This window comes from Staurois parvus, unplaced genomic scaffold (genome assembly GCF_062004578.1).
Source record: "Staurois parvus isolate SC_StPar_1 unplaced genomic scaffold, SC_StPar_1.0 ptg000001l, whole genome shotgun sequence".
NCBI classification, from domain to species: Eukaryota; Metazoa; Chordata; class Amphibia; order Anura; family Ranidae; genus Staurois; species Staurois parvus.
The window spans coordinates 6,210,086-6,232,719 of NW_028317797.1; the positions used below are offsets into that span (position 1 = coordinate 6,210,086).

Below are 22,634 nucleotides of genomic sequence, written 5' to 3' on the forward strand. Positions count from 1 at the left end.
ATTCTGTCAAATTTGAAAATAGCGTTGCCGTGCTGTCATGGATTTCCGTGAATGAATGAACTGCAAGTCCTGACAGTCTTAGCGTCTGTGGGCTTGTAGTTTTCAACAAACTACCACAGTGCTGTGGAGCACCGTGGTAGTTCACGGAATCTTCCTGTCAGAATATCTGCTTGTTTGTATATCCTGTGTGACAAGCAGATATTCTCACAAGTCTGCAGGAGATTTGCATGGCATCAGTGATCTACTGATCGCTGGTGCAATGCTTTCCAGGCTCCTGTAGACAGAAATAATAAATGCACATTTTTTTACCTGCAATAAAATGTGCATTTATTATTTTTGTCTAAAAGGGAACTTATCCTTTAACAGTCACCAGGGTTGTAAACACTGCCCCCTGCACAGTCTTCTGTCCCCTTGGTGCTCACCAGTAGCTTGTTCAGCCATTCCCTTGCCTTCTCCCCTAAGATTCGGCCTTCCCCCACCTCCTGCCTTCAGATTCTGGGAGCTGGTGCTTCCTGCTGTACCATCCACCTCCTCCCCCCTCTGGTTGTAGCATCACTCCTAAGCTGGAGCATGCTAACCAAAGAGAAGGCATTATCACTAGTTGTTAAGGACACTGTCAGGTTCCGGCTCCTTGACAACCACCCGCCAGAATCCTTAACAACCAAAAAAATAGATGGTTGTAAAGGAATCGGCGCCGATGGCATCCTTAGCAACCAGCTATTCACAGATTTATGTGCTGCATGCAATGCATTTAAAATGCGCTATTCGTTATTTAAAAAAGCCTAGTGCAATTTCTAAGTGCTGCAATGTAAAAATACATTGTGTGCATTGTGAAAGCAGCCTTATTGTTAAAGCTTAATTGAACAAGCTGAAGTTAGAAGCTGATTGGCTACCATGCACAGTTGCACCAGGATTTGTACTCTCCAGTTTTAGTAAATCAACCCCTAAAATCTCCTCCAATTTATTACACAGATTAAAATAAAAATAATAAAATGTACAGCATCAGCTTGCTTGGGCGAAAGCTGATAAATATGGTGAAAATGTGTGTATATAGGCTTTGTTCATTGCTGGTAAAGGTCAGTTGTGGCTAACAGTATTCACAGCAAAGAATATCCATGTAATGATGAAAGTGAAATGAATTAAATTACTGCAGAAACACATAAGAAAACAAATGAATGTCCTGGCTATATGAAACACGGCGTTCAGAACATAATTAGTTTAAGAAGCAGATTACGCAAAGTATAAAAACTTCCATCTGTTAGAACTTTTGCTAGATCTGTGCACACAATTATATATTTTCAGTTTTATCCCAATATCGATATGCTTGTTCTCTCCTGTTCAGCTTGTCTGAACACATCAAAAGCAGTCACACCTGAGGTTAGAACATTGTGCTTTTATCTATACACCTACTATAATTTCTTTATTTCCTTTTCAGCTGCTATTTTGGTGAGTAATACTATTAGGTGCTGATTTTATAGATCTGGGAACAAATTACCTACTGCAGCCAGAGTAGGAGGCTACACTGCACTGAAAAACCTGCAATTTTGAATTTGAATAGTACAACTGTCAATGTCAAAGAAAAACATTGATAAAAAACATGACAAACTGTCAGTAAAATGACTTGTAGAATAACATGGTTGGTCCACATATACAACCTTATGACAAAATTCAACTTTATTGTTTTTGGTCCATAACCCCTCCCCCCCCCCCCCCCCCCATTTTGAATGGAATAAGATATTTGGTGCATTTGTTCAAATATTGTCTTTTGTTAATCCCACTAGATCTTTAATAAAGAGGTAAGGCCAAACTCTTTTGGCCTTACGTCTCCTGCTGATCATAGGAGTGCACTTCATTCTGCACTCCTGTGACCCATATTCAGCTGACAAATGGCTAAAGTCCACTGTCAGATGATATTTATCAGCTAATCCAGACTCTGTCGCGATCCATCCAGATACCTGGTCCAGCAGCTGGCTCAGCTTCTCAGTACACCAATGAGAGCCTGAACCAGACACTCCCACCCCCTCTACAGTATGAAGCTCTACTGAGAGCTGGAGGAGCAAAGCTGACAGTCACCACTCTCTACTCACTACAGAAAGAGAACTGAGCGATCAGTGGTCTTTGATTGCACAGATGTCGGTCTTAGAGGTGGTGGGGACAGATGGAGCATTGGATCAATGCTGCATCCACCTACAGTCATGGCCAAAAATATTGGCACCTCTGCATTCCGTCAGACTATGCATAACTTTGCCCAGAAAACTGTTGCAATTACAAACGTTTAGGCATTCTCATGTCTATTTCTTTTGTTATTATTATGACACAAAAAAGCCAAATCTAACACATTACATGCAAAACCCCAAAAATGGACTGAACAACATTATTGGCACCTTCTCAAAATTGTACGAAATAATTGCATTCCAAGTTTGTGATGCTTCTGTAATTTGTAAATAAACTCACCTTTACCAATTAACAGATGCAGACAATATAGAAATCACAACGGCAACCAGTTAAAATTGTGAAGAATTGACTCAACCTTACTGTTGTGTGTCTCTATGTGCCACATGGAGCATGGAGAAGAGAAAGAGCAGCAAAGAATTGTCTGAGGATTTGAGAACAAACATTGTAGTAACAAACAAACAAACAAACGGAGTGGAGGTTCACTGATATTTTGGGGTTTCTTTGCTGCTTCAGGTACCGGATGTCTTGACCGTGTGAATGGCATTATGAAAGTTGAAGAATACCAAAGAAATCAGGGGTGCAATATAGGGCCCAGTGTCAGAAAGTTGAGTCAGAGGTCATGGGTCTTACAACAGGTCAATGACCCAAAGCACACATCAAAAAGCACCCAGAAATGGTTCCAGACAAAGTGCTGGAGGGTACTGAACTGGCCAGCAATGGGTTGAGATTTCAATCCCATAGAACACCTGTGGAGAGATCTCAAAACAACAGTTGGGAAATGGAACCCTTCCAATCTGAGAGACCTGGAGGAGTTGGCAAAAGAAAAGTGGTGCAAAATTACAGTAGAGAGGTGTAAGAAACTCATTGATGGTTACAGTAAGCAATTGATTTCAGGTATTTTTCCCTAGTTATGTGCTACCAAATATTAAATTGAGGATGCCAATACCTTTGGCCAGTCCATTTTTGGAGTTTTGGGTGGAATGTGTGAGATTTTGCTTTTTGTTTCTCCACTTTTTTGTGTCATATCAGTAAAAGAAATAAACACGAGAATGCTTAAAAATTTGTAATTGCAACAATTTTCTGGGCGAAGTAGTGCATTATCTGACAAAAATCCAGGGGTGCCAAAATTTTTGACCATGACTGTATTTGATCTGTGGGTCTAGCTGTTTGCTTGGAGTTCAGTTTTAAAAAGGCTGCACATTATGTATTTAAGTAGGACAGCGTGGGTGCAAAAATTGCTTCCTGGAATTCTTAAAAATGCTTATTATAAAAAAAGCCATGAAGCTGTGACATATGAGCTCCAAACTAAGCTATTATGTTCTCCAAAAATCCTGGAATCCACAATGTTTCTGTTTACACACATACTACATAATGAATTAAAACAGATTTTAAGAGCGAAACATGGCTATTTTGGATTTTCTGTCTTCTGTCCCACTGTAAACATGATCAATCTTGACACAGGTTCCGAAAAGTTAATCTAATATTAATGCATTCTTTCTGCTTAGGAAAAGTTCTCACAGGACCAATGTGAACATCCCAGTCAGGATTCAAACAACAATACTTACATTATAGAAATTAAATTCAGATTAACTAAAGAAAGAAAAAACTTACAGTAACCTTCTATAAGTATTCCTAAACTGAAAAGCAAAACAAGCTTAAAAACATTTTCTGGTTTAGATGTAACAAAATGAAATTGAATGTGCAGCTATACTATGATTTTTCAATGCCAGTTTTCAACGGATTTTACATTTATTGGCATATTTTAGCAGGTTTTAAACTTTGAGTGAGCCAAAACTTAATTTTACACGTGCCCTTCTACCCCTTCCTTCCCCCCGTGCCCCACTCTTGCTGGCATTTTCAAGCTGGAAAATGACAGCCAGGACTTGTTTGACTTTGTTCCAAGGAAAATATATATTTTTTTAACATTTACATCTATTTGTCACCTTATAACAAAAAGCACAAACACAATGTTTACCAAAACACTGTATGCAACATAAAACCAAACGAAAACCCTACATGTCCTTAAAAATATATAAAAATGTGGGCAAATAGGAAAGTTTTCAGGTTAACTGATGCATATTGACGCTACTAAATATAGCCTAATCTTTTTGATTTCAGTTAATTTTAACCAAAAAGCTTTTAGCTACACACGTCCACGAGCCATGCAAGACCAAAGTACTCCAAGTCATGAAACTTATGTGGCACTTAACCAGAACACAATCCCTGCTAATAATGAATTGATCTGGTAACCAGATCTTCATTTTCAATGGAATGCATAATATTGGTTTAAATATTTTATCTACAATCGGCAGTAAAATATCAGTGAAACCTGAACTGCAAAAGATGACTTCAGAGAGCCCGCAACTGCAAAACCAATAGAGCAATTTCCTGAGTCCGTCTCAGGGCCCAGGCCTGAACCTGCAACCTCTGCTGTGTCTGGTATCTCTTCTTGCTGAGCCACCTGAGATGCTGGACAGCTGCCTGCCTGATTCTTAGTCAACCTTGCCTGTGTCTTGTTTCTCTTGAACCTTAAACCCTTTGCTCCTTCCATGAACTTCCTTCTTAGGCCATGCCTTTGCACTTACTGTTTGCCAGTAAAATTGTGCCCTCTCCAGTCAAGATTTCACTCGTCACTCCCGCTGTCATCCACATCTTCGCTACTACTCGTTACTGATCTTTTGCTTGTCCCTCGACTACTCTTCTGCTTGAACCAAACCTGCAACAACTTTTTACCAAGCTATGACTTGTTTACTGACTACGCTTCTGCTTGATTCCAACCTGCCTCATCTACTACTGGTAGGGCAATCTTGAGGACCATGACCTAACCACAACTAACATGCAACAAAACCTATCTCCACCATTAGAAGCTCTGGTAAATACCAGTTAATGCTTTGACCCTGCACCTCGGGTGTTCCCACATGATCCCCCAGGGTGACCTACCCTACTGGTCAGTGGGAGCATCTGTACTGCTATAGCCACTGGTCTCCGAGACTGATCCCTGACCATGACAGACTGGTCAAATGCCTGCAAGGAAGCTTTAAGAAGTTCATTTTTAAAATGCTAGTGAAAATAATAAATATGTCCAGTAAGCACTTCATATTCATTCCTTGATAAAAAGAGAAGCTGATATGTAATATAGACAACCTAAAACATTTTGATTTTCTCTACTCCATTATTGCTACAGTTACATCATCATTTCTATAAGGAAAAAGTGAAAACTGCATCATGGGAGTTTGGTTCTTCTCTTGGTTCAGAAGTGATCAGCTATTATTTGTGGAAGAGCAGGAAACAAAACACGCTTTAACACATAAGTGTCTGAAAAGCATATTGTTTAGCTGACAATTATGTAGGGAACTGGAATTTTTCATTTGGCACTTATTAGATGCTTAAGAATGATGATCCATAAACCAAATGTATATTAAGAGACAAAAGACTCCACACACCAGTAACTATACACTCATAGATTTATTACGTAATTACATTTCAACTCCACCATGCTCCTAGCATTGATGAGAAGTGCATTAAAGAGAAAACAATGACAGAGATAGAACAGACTCTGTATTCACCTACATACGCTGAAAGACATTGGAGTACAGCATTTTTTGCATGGCGTGCTGTAAATTAAAGGAAAACTATTGTCACAGGTACCATTACTAAATAGCCATTGGATGTCATGGCAGACACATGCAGGCACCTGCACATATAATAGACAGAATGGTGCAGCGCTATTTTTACACATACAAATAATTATAAAATCAGTGGATACAGATCAATAAACAAACGCATATACCGTTATAAAGCCTACAGGTGTGTAAGTTCTGCCAGGATCTATTAGGTGATAAAAGGTGCAGAAAAAAAAAACCTGCGGTCCAACAGGACCCAAACGCGTGACTTTAACCTGTCCCTCACTGGGACCAATCCCCAATATTCAAGGGTGATATGCATAAAATAAGAAAGAAAGTGGGTCCCTATGCAGGAATATACCATTCGCATTTGTTATAAATCAAGTGTGAAACATAAATGTCCATATGCTACCATCATACATGCTAATGGCAAGAGTAACACAATAATTTTCTCCTTATATGGGTGCTCCAGTGTTAGTGCCAGCGGTGAGTGTAAATCCCAAACGGCCAGCATGCCCGCTCACCTTCCTGCTGTGACCCTAAAAGGGTCAAAACACTTTTCGGATCTCCCTGGATCTTGCCCACAATCTCCAGGTAGGTTAGATATCACAGCCCTTTATTAGTCTCTCCTTCCCTTCCAGCTCCTCTTCCATGTGTAGGTTACCATAGGCTTACCAATACGTAAAGACCATGTAGGAATCATATAAGGACAAAACAAAGATCCTCCATAGTGCAATATTGTATTTAATGGTAGAATAGAATAAAATCGCCAGGTAATCAACTCACATTTAAGTAGAAAATGTCAGGCACTTAACAACACTAAGCATGGGTGTACTGCAGACACACAGTTTCGGACTTCTCATAGAGTTCCCTACACAGCTTCTGTTCTTAAAGAGGACATCAGTTTTGTTTTTTTTTTTTTAATACTTTACAAATACTTCAGCTGCTGACTTTTAAAAATAAGGTACTTACCATTGCCTAGGATCCAGCGCTGATTTCACACAGCAGGTTCTTCTTACTGCTGCGGGTCCCCAGCGCCGTCACTGGATACAGCAGCCAGCTGTGGCTTCCTGAGGAACCACAGTTGGCACCCCACTGTGCATTTGTGGCACTGTGTGAATAGCCTTCAGCCTTCTGGGACTTGTGATATGTCCCAAGAGGCTGCAGGAGGGGAGGGAGAGGGAAAAGCAAGGGAAGTCATCCTTGTCTAGGCAAGGATTGTGGGAGTGGGTACCGATAAGGTTGGTATCCACCCCTTCCTTCCAAAATAAAATATCTCATTTACAGGCAGGGGGAGGGAGCGAACCCACAGGACCTTACTTTTTGAGTTCCACTTTAAGACAACAGTAAACCATAATAAAGGCGTGGGGTGGGGTGGGAGGAACAGGCCCAAGCTGTAGACCAGAATTACAGATTAATGTTTGCAAAACAACACGCCCTGAGTTTCCAAAGCACAGGGTGCTTTAGAAATAATTGAACCTTCATACAGGCAGGTGGAGGTTCCTCCTGTGAAATCTAAGTCTCAATTAAAGTGACACTAAACTCTGTCCTAAAAACTAAATCTATTTTGTAAGTACAGCATGTATTCTAAAATCAGAAAAGTACCTTCTGTTACTCTCAGCCTCCTCCAAATCTCCAAGTTCGTTTTTTTGCTGCTGTGATCCAACTTCCTGTAAGAGGGTCGCTACATTTGATCTCCATGGCCCCACCATATGTAAGGACCAATGTACTATGGTATGTGTAGTGTGCATAGAGCAGTAAACATGACTGAAACTAATCTACACTGCTCCTTCCAAACTAACAGGAGTGAGAAGGAAAAGGAGAGGCTCAGAAATTCATGGAGAATATTACAAGGTGGCAGAAAAAAACAGTAAAAAATAATTTAATTAAAAAATTGGTTACAGGGCCATTGAGTAGTCAACGTGTATTAATTATTTTTGGAGAGTACGGTAAATACAAAAAGTAGCCGAGGATTTATTTCATGCTATAGATATCCTATTTTTACCTGTAACTGTGAGAAATGTACAATGCCATTTGTGCACTTTTCTCTTTTACAAGGAACAGGCATCCTGCATTTTTAAAAGGACTTACTGTGTATCTCCAGGTTTTATTTGTAAAACTTTAAACTCTATGGGACCCATTATAGACAGCCTGCATAGAATACAAGCCATGTCTGAACAGCAATCATTGAAATGTGCAGTGACACAGAAAGAATGTAAACAATAAGCCCCATAAAGAATGCATTGTGTCCTAGATATGTCACAAGCTAATGTGTACACAAACCCACACCAGGGAGAAAGTAATATATGGATAAGATGGAAAGAAAACCAAAAGGTCACCTCCAAGGAGGGATGCGAACATGTTGAAGGAGAGAATAGAAAGTTTTCAAAGACCACGTGTGATCTCAGCCTCCATATGTCCCTGCACAGTCAATAACCTTCTGTGATTAGCAGACTCTCAGCAGACTTCAATCTATATAAAATGTAAAGTGTTATTTCAAGGCATATAACCATCTACTGGCGCCAGTGAGCATGTTCACTCAACTGCAAAATCGAAAAAATAAATATATGAGGTGGGGGTGTCCTCATTGAATAAATAATCATTTCAAAATGTAACAGAACTACACAAACACACAAATACAAATAATCAGCACAAGCCTGAGATTACGTTTTAGAAGCCTATTCACAAAAAATGTTCACTTAAGAGATAAGAGTCCTGCGTGCTGGAACTCTACAACCCAAAGAAGCCCACAGACATAAGAGGATTGTCAAATAGAATCATTTCTGTAGAAATGGATGAGATGAAATAAAAAATATGGGCAGCTGCTGTCACACAATACTCTACTACAAAAACACATGTGTAATGAATACTAAAGTATATGTGGTGTAGCCCTACCAATTCCGAATAATCTTGACAGATACTAAATGTGTGTACTATAGTGCACCTCCCTCACAAAAACATATGTTATGTGTGACCACAGTGTAAAACTTCCTCTTAATAAAATTAACTTGTGCTGTACAATATACTCATCCACAATACAGCAAAATAGTTCGGTACTACAGAACACCTTCCATATACTGATAAAAACATGAATAAATGTAAAATGCAAAAACATAAAATAAAGAAAATGAAGGTGATCAATCATGAATACGTATCCACTGTGAACATACTTAAAGTCTAATAAACCAACATTCTGTACTAAAAATGCTATACTGGGACTATAAAGCCTCTTCACACAAATATCTAAACAGTTCTTAGTGAGCAACATGCATAGTGATCTTGTGCTTCCATTCAATCTGTGTATCCAAACTGGTGATGCCACTTGTGCTCCCCCTTCACAACCACACACACTGCAATTTTTTTGACCCCTTAAAAGATAAAGTAGGTCAAAAAGCACTCAATACGGAATTCTCCTCTTCTCTGGTTCCCAGTGGTATGAAGGCAGAGTATCCTCAGATCAGCAGATGCTTCCACTGTAGTAAACTTTCGCAGGGCTCATTGCATCACTTTCAGTTTGCCAAAACTGAGCCGAGGAACACAGGAGCATCCCAGACAATGCCTTTTTTTTAAAACACCATTGACTTTCTTAACATTGTAAGTGCAATAAATGGTTTTATACAATTTAATAAAAGGTCTAACATTAAATAGATTTCCCTATGTTACTAGAAGGTCCATTTGGAGGAGGAAAGAAGAGTGCAATTTACTACAGTTTGCTTAGCGTACTACAATGGACCAAAAATCATGTATGCAGCAGTACCATGCATTGTGGAATGTGTGTTGGGGTGCCATCCAGAATGAATAGTACCACATATTACTTAAGTGTGTTACCATGCATTGTGGTAATGCACCCTTTACTACTTTCATGTCTTCACTCTGATGATATCCCAACACAATCTCATAAGATGTTTTTATACATTACATTACCGTATAAGATTTAAAAAGATGGAATTCGTAGGCCTTATTCACACGGGTGTACTTAAGCGTACACCAGTGCGAGGGCTGTGCTTGCCCGGACAGGATGCATAGGTGTTTCTTGCATCTGGGTGCAGATAGTCCAATTCATGTGTATAGGGATGTAGTAGCTACACGGACACAGCCACTGCTCCCAATCAGACATCCATGTAGGTATGTGTCCCCGAACTCACACTGTCTGTGCACAGAGACTACTAAGCTCCGCCCTTACGAGCTTGATCGATGTGACGTCATTACGTTTCCAATGAGCTACTGCGCATGTGCCGAGTAGCTGGGTCTGTTTTGCTGTGATTGCTGTTGATGCTGGTGTCGGCTGGGACACCCTTTGAGTTAAGTACAATGAGTACTAAATAAAGATGTTGTTTTAATAATACTGCACCATGAAGCTCTTCTGTTTCTTCCGAGTGTCTGGCATTTCCCTCTTTGGATACGTTTGAAGGTGGCTTTCTTGAGAAGTGGATTTCCTTGATGATAATTGATTTGAAAGTAATTTGCTCCATCTGAAATTGGTCTATGTGGATCTGGGCTCTGCAGAATACTATTCCTTGAAGATACATCTATGAATGACTTATCATTATTACTAATACTACTGTTCCCAGAGCAATACATGGTTTAAAAATATTTTTTTTAGCTCTGGTGAGTTTAATTTTGGTGGTGGTATTGTCACTTTATTTATATTTTTTGGTGCACGTTTTTTGTGTTACATTTTTTAAATTGTGGACATTTTTTTATATATATATATTTTTTTGCACCATTTATATATTTGATTTATGGAGATAATTTTATATTTACTAGCGCAAAATATTTTTTTGCGTTATTTACTACACCTTATTGATTTATGGTGATTTTTTGCAGCTGGTATATTATAATAGGTGATTTATAGATATATATATAGATACAGTTGCAAGAAAAAGTATGTGAACCCCTTGGGATTACGTGGAGTTTTGCATGAATTGGGCATAAAATGTGCTCTGAACGGCATCTAAGTCACAACAATAGAAGAACACAGTCTGCTGAACATAATACTACACAAATATTAGATGTTGCCATGGTTTAATTGCACATAACATGTAAACATTCACAGTGCAGGGAGGAAAAAGTATGTGAAGCCCTAGCTTAATGACTTCTCCCAGAGATAATTGGAGCCAGGAGTGAGCCAACTTTGACTCCAATCAGTGTGATGATATTGGATGTGTTGCGGACAGCTGTCCTGCCCTTAAAAAAAACACACCTGTTTTGGGTTTACTGGTTTCAAGAAGCACTGTCTGATGTGAACCATGCCTCGCAGAAAAGAGCTATCAGAAGACCTACGATCAAGAATTGCTGACTTGCATGAAGCTGGAAAGGGTTACAAAAGTATCTCCAAAAGCCTTGATGTTCATGTGTCCACGGTAAGACAGACTGTCTACAAATGGAGAAAGTTTAGCACTGTTGCTACTCTCCCTAGCCGTGGTCGTCCTGTAAAAATGACTGCAAGAGCACAGCGCAGAATGCTGCATGAGGTAAAGAAGAATCCCAGAGTGTCAGCTAAAGACCTACAGAAATCTCTGGCACATACTAACATTTTTGTTGACACATCTACAATAAGGAAAACATTAAACAAGAATGGAGTACATGGGAGGACACCACGGAGGAAGCCATTGCTGTCCAAAAAGAATATTGCAGTACGTTTGAAGTATGCAAAAGAGCACCTGGATGTTCCACAGCACTACTGGCAAAATATACTGTGGACAGATGAAACCAAGATTGAGTTGTTTGGGAAGAACACACAACACTATGTGTGGAGAAAAAAAGGCACAGCACACCAACATCAAAACCTCATCCCCATTGTAAAACATGGCGGAGGGAGCATCATGGTTTGGGGCTGCTTTGCTGCCTCAGGGCCTGGATGGATTGTTGTCATTGATGGGAAAATGAATTCCAGAGTTTATCAAGACATTTTGCAGGAAAACGTACGACCATCTGTCCGCCAACTGAAGCTCTGCAGAGGATGGGTGAGGCAAAAGGACAATGACCCAAAGCATACAAGTAATTCAACAAACCAATGGCTGCAACAGCACAGAATACGCCTTCTGGAGTGGCCCAGTCAGAGTCCTGACCTCAACCCGATTGAAATGCTGTGGCATGACCTTAAGAGAGCGATTCACACCAGACATCCCAAGAATATTGCTACACTGAAACAGTTTTGTGAAGAGGAGTGGTCCAAAATTACTCCAGATCGTTGTGCAGGTCTGATCTGCAACTACAGGAAACGTTTGGTTGAGGTTATTGCTGCCAAAGGAGGGTCAACCAGTTATTAAGTCCAAAGGTTCACATACTTTTTCCTCCCTGCACTGTGAATGTTTACATGTTATGTGCAATTAAACCATGGCAACATCTAATGTTTGTGTATTATTATGTTCAGCAGACAGTGTTCTTCTATTGTTGTGACTTAGATGACGTTCAGAGCACATTTTATGCCCAATTCATGCAAAACTCCACGTAATCCCAAGGGGTTCACATACTTTTTCTTGCAACTGTATATATATATTTTTTTCCTTTTCCATAGGCGCCATTATATATATTTTTTCTGATCTGATATGAGGCTTTTCCATTCACTCAAATAGGAAAACAGGTGTCAAAAAAAACAGGTTTTATTAAATACTTTGGATTTACTTTATTGAGCCTGAGTCAGATCTTATGTACGTATTCTACCTACAGTTGTGTCCAAAATTATTCAACCCCCAATGCTGTAAAGGGGTTTAGGGACTATAGTGTACATTTGGAATTGTATTCAGAATCAAATCCTACAAGGACGTTGTAACTACCCAAATGCAACTAAAATGACATCAATTGTTTATGTAATACAGTAGTAAATGGTTCTTATGTGGTTTCTTCATTGCCACAATTATTCAACCCCTTAAAGACTACCACTCTGAAGAACAGAGGTTCATACAGGTGCTTTCCATCAGGTATTGAAAACACCTGTGGATGTCACCGAGCAGCAATCAAGCATAATAAGCACCAATTAGGCAGCTTTAAAATGACTGTGATACTCAGCTCCTTCTAGACATTTACTGGTGTGGTTACAAACATGGTGAAGGCAAGAGAATGGTCCAGGAAGACAAGAGAAGAGGTGATTTCTCTTCACAGGAAGGGCAATGGCTATAAGAAGATTGCAAAGATGTTAAACATACCAAGAGACACCTTAGGAAGCATCATTCGCAAATTCAAGGCAAAGGGCACTGTTGAAACGCTACCTGGTCGTGGCAGAAAGAAGATGCTGACTTCGACTGCTGTGCGCTACCTGAAGCGTAGAGTGGAGAGAAGTCCCCGTGTGACTGCTGAGGAACTGAGAAAAGATTTGTCAGATGTGGGTACAGAAGTTTCAGCCCAGACAATAAGACGCACACTGCGTAATGAAGGCCTCCGTGCCAGAACTCCCAGGCGTACCCCCTTGCTGTCTCCAAAGAATAAGAAGAGTCGACTGCAGTATGCCAAAAGCCATGTGGACAAACCACAAAAGTTGTGGGATAGTGTTCTGTGGACTGATGAAACAAAATTAGAACTGTTTGGGCCCATGGATCAACGCTATGTTTGGAGGAGGAAGAACAAGGCCTATGATGAAAAGAACACCTTGCCTACTGTGAAGCATGGTGGAGGGTCAATCATGCTTTGGGGCTGTTTTGCTTCTGCAGGTACAGGGAAGCTTCAGCGTGTGCAAGGTACCATGAATTCTCTTCAGTACCAGGAGATATTGGATGGAAACGTGATGCAGTCCGTCACACACCTGAGGCTTGGGAGACGTTGGACCTTTCAACAGGACAATGATCCCAAGCATACCTCCAAGTCCACTAGAGCATGGTTGCAGAGGAAAGGCTGGAACATTTTGGAGTGGCCATCGCAGTCACCAGACTTAAATCCGATTGAGAACCTCTGGTGGGACTTAAAGAAAGCAGTTGCAGTGCGCAAGCCTAAGAATGTGACTGAACTGGAGGCCTTTGCCCATGAAGAATGGGCGAAGATACCCGTAGATCGCTGCAAGACACTTGTGTCAAGCTATGCTTCACGTTTAAAAGCTGTTATAACTGTAAAAGGATGCTGTACTAAGTACTAAGATTGAATGTCACTTGGGGGTTGAATAAAACTGATAATGCTGTGAGCACAGAAAAGACATTTGTGGTTATTTCATTATAACTGTTATGTTATATTTGTCTGACCTACAAGTGCCTCTTTAATGTAAATGTAAGCAAGATGACTGAATGATCAAAAGCAATGTCAAACTGGCCAAAACACTCAATTTCAGTGGGGGTTGAATAATTTTGGACACAACTGTAGGTGCTTTTACCTCCAATGCTCCTTCATGCACATCTAATCATTGTGTTTCTCAGGCCAATTCCAACACCACAGATCGCGTTCAAAAACAAGAATCAAAATACATCATTTTCAGATATCTGTACAGATACACAGAAGGGAAAAAAAGGAATTTATTTTTTTATATGCTGCTGTATTTGTTAGTGTGTTTTGAAGTCCCTTGAAGCCTTTGAATTATCGTATGTTATTGCCATGTGATTTGTTGGCCAACTGGAGCTTAAAACGTTTTGTCAAAAAATACATCAAAACACATCTATTATTTGAAGAGATTTGTAAAGAAGTACAGGGTGAAAAAATTTTTTTTTTTTAATTAGGCTATGGTCAGCTGGTTGCATTATGGTATGATTCTTGGCAGTGTGTTTTAAATTATATTATTATGACTGTTCCTGCGGTTTGATAAGTGTGATTGCTTCTTTTCTGAAGTTTAGTAAATAAGAGAGAGAGACCAGCAGCGCCCACCCTGAGCACGGTTCTTCCCTGCAATGCGACTCCCGATAACTGCGCCTGCCGTCCTCGCTCCTCCTTTTGGGACCCGTCTAGAGCTCCAGCCACTGTGAGAAACCTGGCACTGCAGTCATTCGCCCGTGATGTGCAGCTTAGATGACGTCTTCCCTCTTATACCTAATGCCTGATATATACCCACGTCTTGTGAGTTTTTAACCATTAGCCGCCCGGCCAATGGCCGTTTGGCGGCTTCAGATGTGTCTCTTCACTCCGGGTGCACGCTAGTTTGCAGTTTGCGCTAATGCAGAGCGGCGCAGCAGTGCGATCTTTCACTGGCCGTGCACCTCGGACACGGCCGATGACAGATCCGAGTACCGGCTCCCATTGCTGGTACCATGTGACCTGCTGTGACCAATCACAGCAGGTCACATGACAGTTGTATACAATGGATGGCTTCATTCATGATGCCATCCATTGTATACTAGTGCCTAGCTGTGAATGGTCACAGCTAATCACATGCACATGTCATGTGATTAGCTGTGACCAAATCACAGCTAAGCAAAAAAAAAAAAAAAAAAAAAAAAAAAAAGCTGAATGAATCGATTTCATTCAGGTAAATGCTTGCTTATAGCAAAGTAATTCTTTGCTATAAGCAAATTGTGTAAAAAAAAAAAAAATACTGATCACTTCCCCAAAGTAGTACAATGTTACTATGGTAACATTGTACTACTTTGGTCATAGTAAAATATGAAAAAAAAATCTTAAAAAAAATAAAAAAAATTTAATAAAAAATTAAATATAATAATAAAAAAAAATATATATATATATATTTTTTTTTTCATACTGTCACCAGTCAATGTCCCTGTTAACCGCCATGCCAGTTATATGATGACGTTGTACTGCACTGGTGACAGTATGTAAAAAAAAAAAATAGTGAAAATAATTTTTTTAATTTTTTAATTTTCCGAAAAATTATGACAAAAAAATACAACTTCAAAAAACTCGCCATGCCTCTTATGAAGTACGTCGGACTGTCTACTCTGCAAAAAGGGGTCATTTGTGGGATATCTGTACTATTCTGACATTCTTGGACCTCAAGAAATTAGATTGGCTGTCACTACTTCAGGATTGATCAATATTCAGATCTATACCATAGTTTGTGAACTCTATAACCTTCCTACAAACTAAAAAATACATCCTAATTTGGGTTATTTTCACCAAAGACATGTAGCAGAATACATCTCGGCCTAAATTTATGAAGAACAATTATTTATTTGTAAACTTTTATAACAGAAACAAAGAAAAATGTGGGTTTTTTTCAAAATTTTTGGTCTTTTTTTTTTAATTTAGCAAAAAATAAAAACCCCAGCGGTGATTAAATACCACCAAAAGAAAGCTCTAGTTGTGTGAAGAAAATGATAAAATTTTAGTTTGGGTACAGTGTTGTATGACCGCGCAATTGTCATTCAAAGTGTGAGAGCGCTGAAACCTGAAAAAAGGCCTGGGCAGGAAGGTGTAAAATTGCACGGTATTGAAACGGTTAATATCTGTTAATAAACTGTTACTAACTTACTACACTAACTTACTACACTCAGCCTGGCACACCTCTCTCTCCTCTATTCCTCTACACAGAGTCCGGTTTACTCTAGAGAGTGCAAGCCTCACGACGGTGTCCATATTGCAGCATATATATATATATATATATATATATATATATATATATATATACACATATACATATATATACATACATATATATATCATCTATTCCTACCTACCTTCTACCCAGTACTGCCTGTACTACAAGACTCCTTCCTCCCCCCTCTTCTTACCATTTAAGCTGCACAACCCGCCCTGTACAACCATATACTTTTGTCACTCCCACTATACTATATATATATATATATATATATATATATATATATACACACACATATATACATATACACACTCCAGATCTCTTTTTTTATTTGCGTTGAAAAAAAACCCCCAACAACTGAACTATTCATATATCTCCTAAGACTTTCTGTGTGAACTCTATACCCATCACTACCTCTCTTGCGCCAATTACATCTTTTATTTGTAAATAATTCCCTTCAGGAGGCAAATCATTGATTTTACTTTTTAATTCTAATCAAAATAAGTTATATATGCCCAGTATTTTCACACAGTGTGCTTTTGCTAACTTTAGTTGACATTTTGAATGTCCTAGCCATGAAACTTTATTTTATAAAAAAAATAAATAAATCTCTTTGTAACCCCCAACTTTATTACATATGAAGAGGTGTTTCAATACACTGGTCACTGCATTTTGCTGTAAACATTGAGAAAATAAAGTAGCTGGTAGCTATGAACATAGCAAACACAATGGCAGCGCCTGACCTCCATGTATGCAATATCCAGACTTTCAGAGGCGTGAAGAAGGTAGTACTAGCAGAGGTAACCAGTTTGGCATCAGTAATACACAGGAGATGTCCTACTTTTTACAGACTTTCAAGAGGCCCATTAATTCAGATCAATCATAATACATCCCAGAGGTGGATACAAATCTATCAGCTTGTCCATTAGCTCCAAGAAAGCAATGGAAATTTTTTGACTGTTCCCATGGCTCTCCTTTGCCGTTCCAACTGGTAGATGATACTAAACTATTACCAAGGGAAATGACTAAACAAATGAGGAGAATAAAATATAGTTCTTTGGTTCCAAACAACAAACCCCACACCTTCCCCCTGCTTTTCCTTTTATAGATAGTGACCATAACTGTTTTTCTTTTTTCTATTCCATATAGATTCACCAATGCAAACCACTGTTGAGGTCAGGCTTGTGGCCGCCAACACCACATCTACTTAATTTTTACAAGACCTGTCCTAGATCCTGCAGTCCAGAGGCTTTGTAGAGCTTTGTGTAGAATAAAGCCTCCGTTCCTAGGTTTACATTTTACCTGGTAGCCAAACACCATATTTAAGTGTCCAGATGTCTTTGTATATGTGAGCTGAATGATGCTCAAGGCTACTCTTTCTACTGTAAGGAACTGATAAAAACTGATAAAAATTTAGTTAGTGACTCAAAAACACAAACGTTATACGCTATAGAATTGCTGCACAAAGCCCTCCTGCATCATCAAACTGTGATGTTTACTGCCTTGCTAACAAACCTGCATGGATTGTTCTGCTTTAACATGCATTATATCTCTTATATATATTTTGGGATACAGCTTTAAGAAGAACTTTTAAGAACTTGACTCACCAACTTTTTAGGGTTTTTCTGCCCACTTTTATTTAAAAGAAAAGTTCTTATACATAAGGGTTTCCCTCCCAGGGGTCCACACCACCATATAGGACTCATCGCAATGCAATTTTAGCCTTCTAACTATTTTGGCCTGTTCAGGCCCATGGTCTGTCATCACACAGACAGTAATTCAGCTTCCTGGCTACTGACTTGCCCAGCTTGGGCTGTACAGACTCCTTCCTATTCGAACACCATCTCTGTGTACAACAGTGACCCACTCACTTCCCATCAGATACCAACCTGGTCAAAGTGGCTGTTTCTCAGGCCTGAACACGTAACTTACATGCTCTGTTCACGCACGCTCTTGTGGGGGGGTTTGAAGGATTCTCTTTTGTGGAGCAACACCCACCTGGCACACAGTCATACACCTGCTCAGATACTCTTTTCCCTGCTGAAACAGTCAATAACTTCCTCTTAAGGCCATACACAGACACACACACACTGCACAAACACAAAAATATCAAGCTTAAAGTGTATTTTCATTTCTGAAGCCAAACTGGGATAAGACCTACATTATATTTATTGTTCCCATTCACATAGGACAACTTAAAAAATGCTACTTTTACTTGGTCTTTTCAGAAAAAAAAAACAAAACTAAACCTGACATTGTCCTCAGCTATGCAGACGAGGTTGGGGATATAATGTTTACCATAAAAAAACGCTGTGTACACTGTGCTGGCAGATCTCATTATTAGCCAGAAACTATATTTGAATAATGTCTGTCGTAACAAAAAGTTAAAGATTTAGAAGCTGGGATTCTGCATTGTATGTTATGAGAAGAGATTCAGTAGGGAAAATTTACTAAAACTGGAGAGTGCAAAATCTGGTGCAGCTCTGCACAGAAACCAATCAGCTTCCAGGTTTTATTTTTAAAGCTTAACCTCCCAAGCGGTCTGATTATGTCCATATTTATGTGCTCAAAGCGGTACATTTTTTTGCATGGAAATATGTATTTTTTTTATTGTAGGCCTGTAAATTTTAGGAATAACTCACTGAAATCTGTTTAGTAAACATCCCGGGTATGATAAAATTTTAAACACGAAATCATAAATTATAATTTAATAAATAATCATAAAAAATAATAATATAATAATAAATTTAATTCAATAATATAATCAAACCAAAAACACTGAAATTTGAAATATAGCGCCAAGTTCGCACATCACTGAGCAAAGTCGCAGAATCGTTTTCAGTGTCTAATGACGAATTTCCCCACGAATTGTTATCACTCGATTCTGCAAGTAGTTCTAATTTACTATCGCTGTTCTCTAGCTGGTCTAAAACCATTTTTGACCTAAAGGGACGCTATTTGGACACCATGAACGTTTCTCAGTTTCCAGGCACAAAGAAGAGTAAAAATGCAGGCAGGGCACAGGACAAAGCAGTAGGGACAAAATGTATGTGAAATGGTTTGATACAGTAATGTTTTACTATGTGATTTTAGTGAATGTCACTTTTTGTCATTTTCAAATTTCCCGCCGTTCCGTCCCCCGTACGTCCCGACGCTCGCAGGGGACGGAACCCAGATGACAGATGCCAGCATCCGCGGGATTACATTGCCGGGGACACTGCAGGAGGGACATCGTGGGAGCGCAGGACAAGGTAAGTGAAGAACAGATGCCGGAGCAGCGCCGCATGGTAAGCCCGAGTGTTGCTCGGGGTTACCGCTTTTGGTACTGAAACTTTACCCCGAGCTACACTCGGGAATACCGTCAGGGAGGCTACTTAAACAAGCTGAATGGCTACCATGCACAGGTGCACCAAACTCTGAGTGCTGCAGTTTTAGTAAATCTCCCCTAGTGTGTCCCTCCTTGTCAGTGGGGACAGACTGAATTTCCATTCTTTTAAAATTGTTCTGAGCAACTTGCAGTCTGCCCAAGGCCTGCTCTAAACAAACACCTAGAAAGGTAAGAAAACATTTTATAAAAAATATTTTTAGACATGCTGTGTGAATGGGAACATATAAACGCATTTAAATATTTAACTATTTTGAACTTTTATTATAACATTTAAGGTAATGCTAGTCTCCATATATATCACTGCTAGTTCCCTCCATGCAATCCAAAGCCTAAGCAATAAATATAAGATCTTTGAATACTAGTATAAAGGGTGCTTCACGCCATTAGAGACCATAGAGAATCTACTTCTTATAATCAAGTCTGGTGGACTTGCAGTGAGATAGGATAATCAGAAAGGAACAACACGGTTCAGCAAAATCAAGCAGAAACCATAAGGCTCCATGCACAATGGGAGTTTTGATAATTCTGGTAACGTTAGCTGTGTAAAGTCATGTTAAAAAAGCAAGTTTTTCAGCATTTTTGCATTAGCGTTAAGCAGCGTTTTTTTCGTGTTTGCGCTTTATAGTGGTTTTTTAACCAAAGAAAGTTTGGGGGTTTTTTTCTCAAAAAAAAGTCCAAAAATGTTGGTTTGCAGCGTTTTACTGTGTTCTGCCACGTTTTTCAGTTTTAAAGCATTTTTACAGCTAAAAAACTTTAGAAACCCACTAGTTCTGGGGTTTTTTTCCTGCCAAAAAACACTGATTACAGTCTACAGTGCATGGACACATAGGTTAACATGCTGGGGAGATTACTGGCTATAGAAAAAACGCCAAAAGCCAAATAGAGAAGCTGTAATACATCCAGTGTGCATGAGGACTAAGTGTAATGTGCAATAAAGCTCCCCTTCCTCTCCAGATACATTTATAATGTCAAACTATAAACAATTGGGCTTTGATACAATTGATTATTATTTATTTTACATGCATCATTAAGGCTATAGTTCCCCTTTAACTACCCTTTCATAATATTTATGTCCTAAATGTGCCACGTAAACTGTTGCTGCTTTTTAAATCAACAAATACAACTTTATTCATTAGTGAAAACAAAGGATTTCATCTGATTCTGGAATTACACCTACTTTTGCACACAATTTTACATTTAAATGAACGGAAGCTTCACAATAACTTTTCACAAGCAAAGCTTGTTGTACTGAAATTTTCAGCAAATCAGAGATACTGTACAGCATATAAATTACTCTAATAGTGTTAATTCCTAACAAGAGGAAATCCATGTGGAAAGGCCTGGCTCATCAAACATCAAGAGAACATAGGACATACTAAAGTGGCCCCTTCAATTTTATTGTGTTCTATTTTTTGAGAGACTAAAATGCCTTAAATATCATCATAGGCTACTGAACCAGGCTCTTAGTAGACATTGGGGTTTATTTACTAAAGGCAAATATACTGTATGCTGCAAGTGCAGTTGCTCCAGATCTTAGTAAATGATGCTGATTTCTAGCATTCAATCGTGTGCAAGCAAAAATGCAGTTTTTTTTTTTTTTATTTTCCTTGCGTGTGATTGGGTATTATTTGCAAAGTGAAGCTTTACCTCATTTACTAAACTCTGAATCAACTGTACTTGCAGTGTACAGTATATTTGACTTTATTAAAACAACCCTATTCTTTTTCTTTCCTATTCTTTCATATTTTCTTGGGGACAGCCTTACAAAGACTACAGAAAATATTCAGTTATGGATGAACAAATATAATTTATCTACTAATATTTGAACATGCATGTATGGACAGATATAGTAATCTCTAGTCTGCTAATAAGCATCTGTTTGCACCCAAAGCTCTGCTTGTACAAATAATCACATTTGGTAATGATCTTGATAGAGCTACTGTCAACACCAACCTACACTTATCTCTTATCTTCTCATCTCATAGCACTAAAGAAATTACTCCAAAAACAAAAGGTAAGAGACATCAGAGCAGAAATTTACTGGTTAAATCTTTTTCATTGTTGCTTTTCCATAGCAAACTTGCTATGCCTACTGTTCAGTTTGCAAAAGGTAAAAGATTTATGTTACGCAAATATCAGTTCAATGAAGGGTTTGTATAAAGGCAAACAGCAATGGTTGGCAGTTATACATACACAGTTAGATCCAAGGCTTACAAGCAGACATACTGCATCTTTAATAACAATATGTAAAATCAGCTAGTAACACCTGCAAATTTTATGACTGTGCTAAAATAAATCTGTTTATATCTTGCCTAAAATATTTTTTTTCTTTACAAGTATACCAGGTAATATAGATCTCTAAAGTGGAAGTAAACCTCTGCAATTAAAACTGAACAAAGGATATCCTTCTATAGTATGTAATTGTCTCAACCCAAAGCACCTAACTTGATTTCTGTCTGCTCGCTCATTCCTCTGGCATCTGCATTAGTCCCTTCTGACAGTCTATGCTCACACCACGCAGTAAAGGCGCTTTAAAAGAAGCCCTTATTCAGCTCTGTATCTACATGCATTGTGAGGAAATTGATTTAAAAAAATTAACATGACCTCTGTATTTTTATATTCCGTAGCAGATCTTGACAGGTTGCAGCCCTCTAATGTAAACAAGAAACTGACTGAAAGCAGACTGTGACAGACCCAACTGGGACAGGGTCTTTTGAAGGGGACTGCAGGCTAGCCTCTTGCCTACTGACTGTGGGCCCTGAGGGGCTCTATTGTTTATAAATAGAAAAGTATATAGAAAAATTCAGTCAAGAACCCACTTACTTGCTTCACCTGGTGTGGGTACTACATTTCAGCAGCTACTTCCATACAAGTTATGGATTCCACCTAAGTAACTCCTGTCTATGTACATTGTTTCTCTGGTTTCCTCTTCCAGTTATAATTCTCTCCTGTTTGCCCTGTTCCTCCCTTATATTAGAATTATATACCTAGCATACAGTGAATATAAAAAAGAATTGCCCTTGCTTTGCAGCCTGAAATG

General features: G+C 39.0%; 1 protein-coding gene across 2 annotated transcripts in view; it reads right to left on the reverse strand.

Annotated features, from left to right (window-relative positions):
* Positions 1-22,634, reverse strand: part of APLF (aprataxin and PNKP like factor) — a 314,793-nt gene that overhangs the window by 147,937 nt on the left and 144,222 nt on the right. The gene's annotated exons all lie outside the window — the stretch shown is intronic.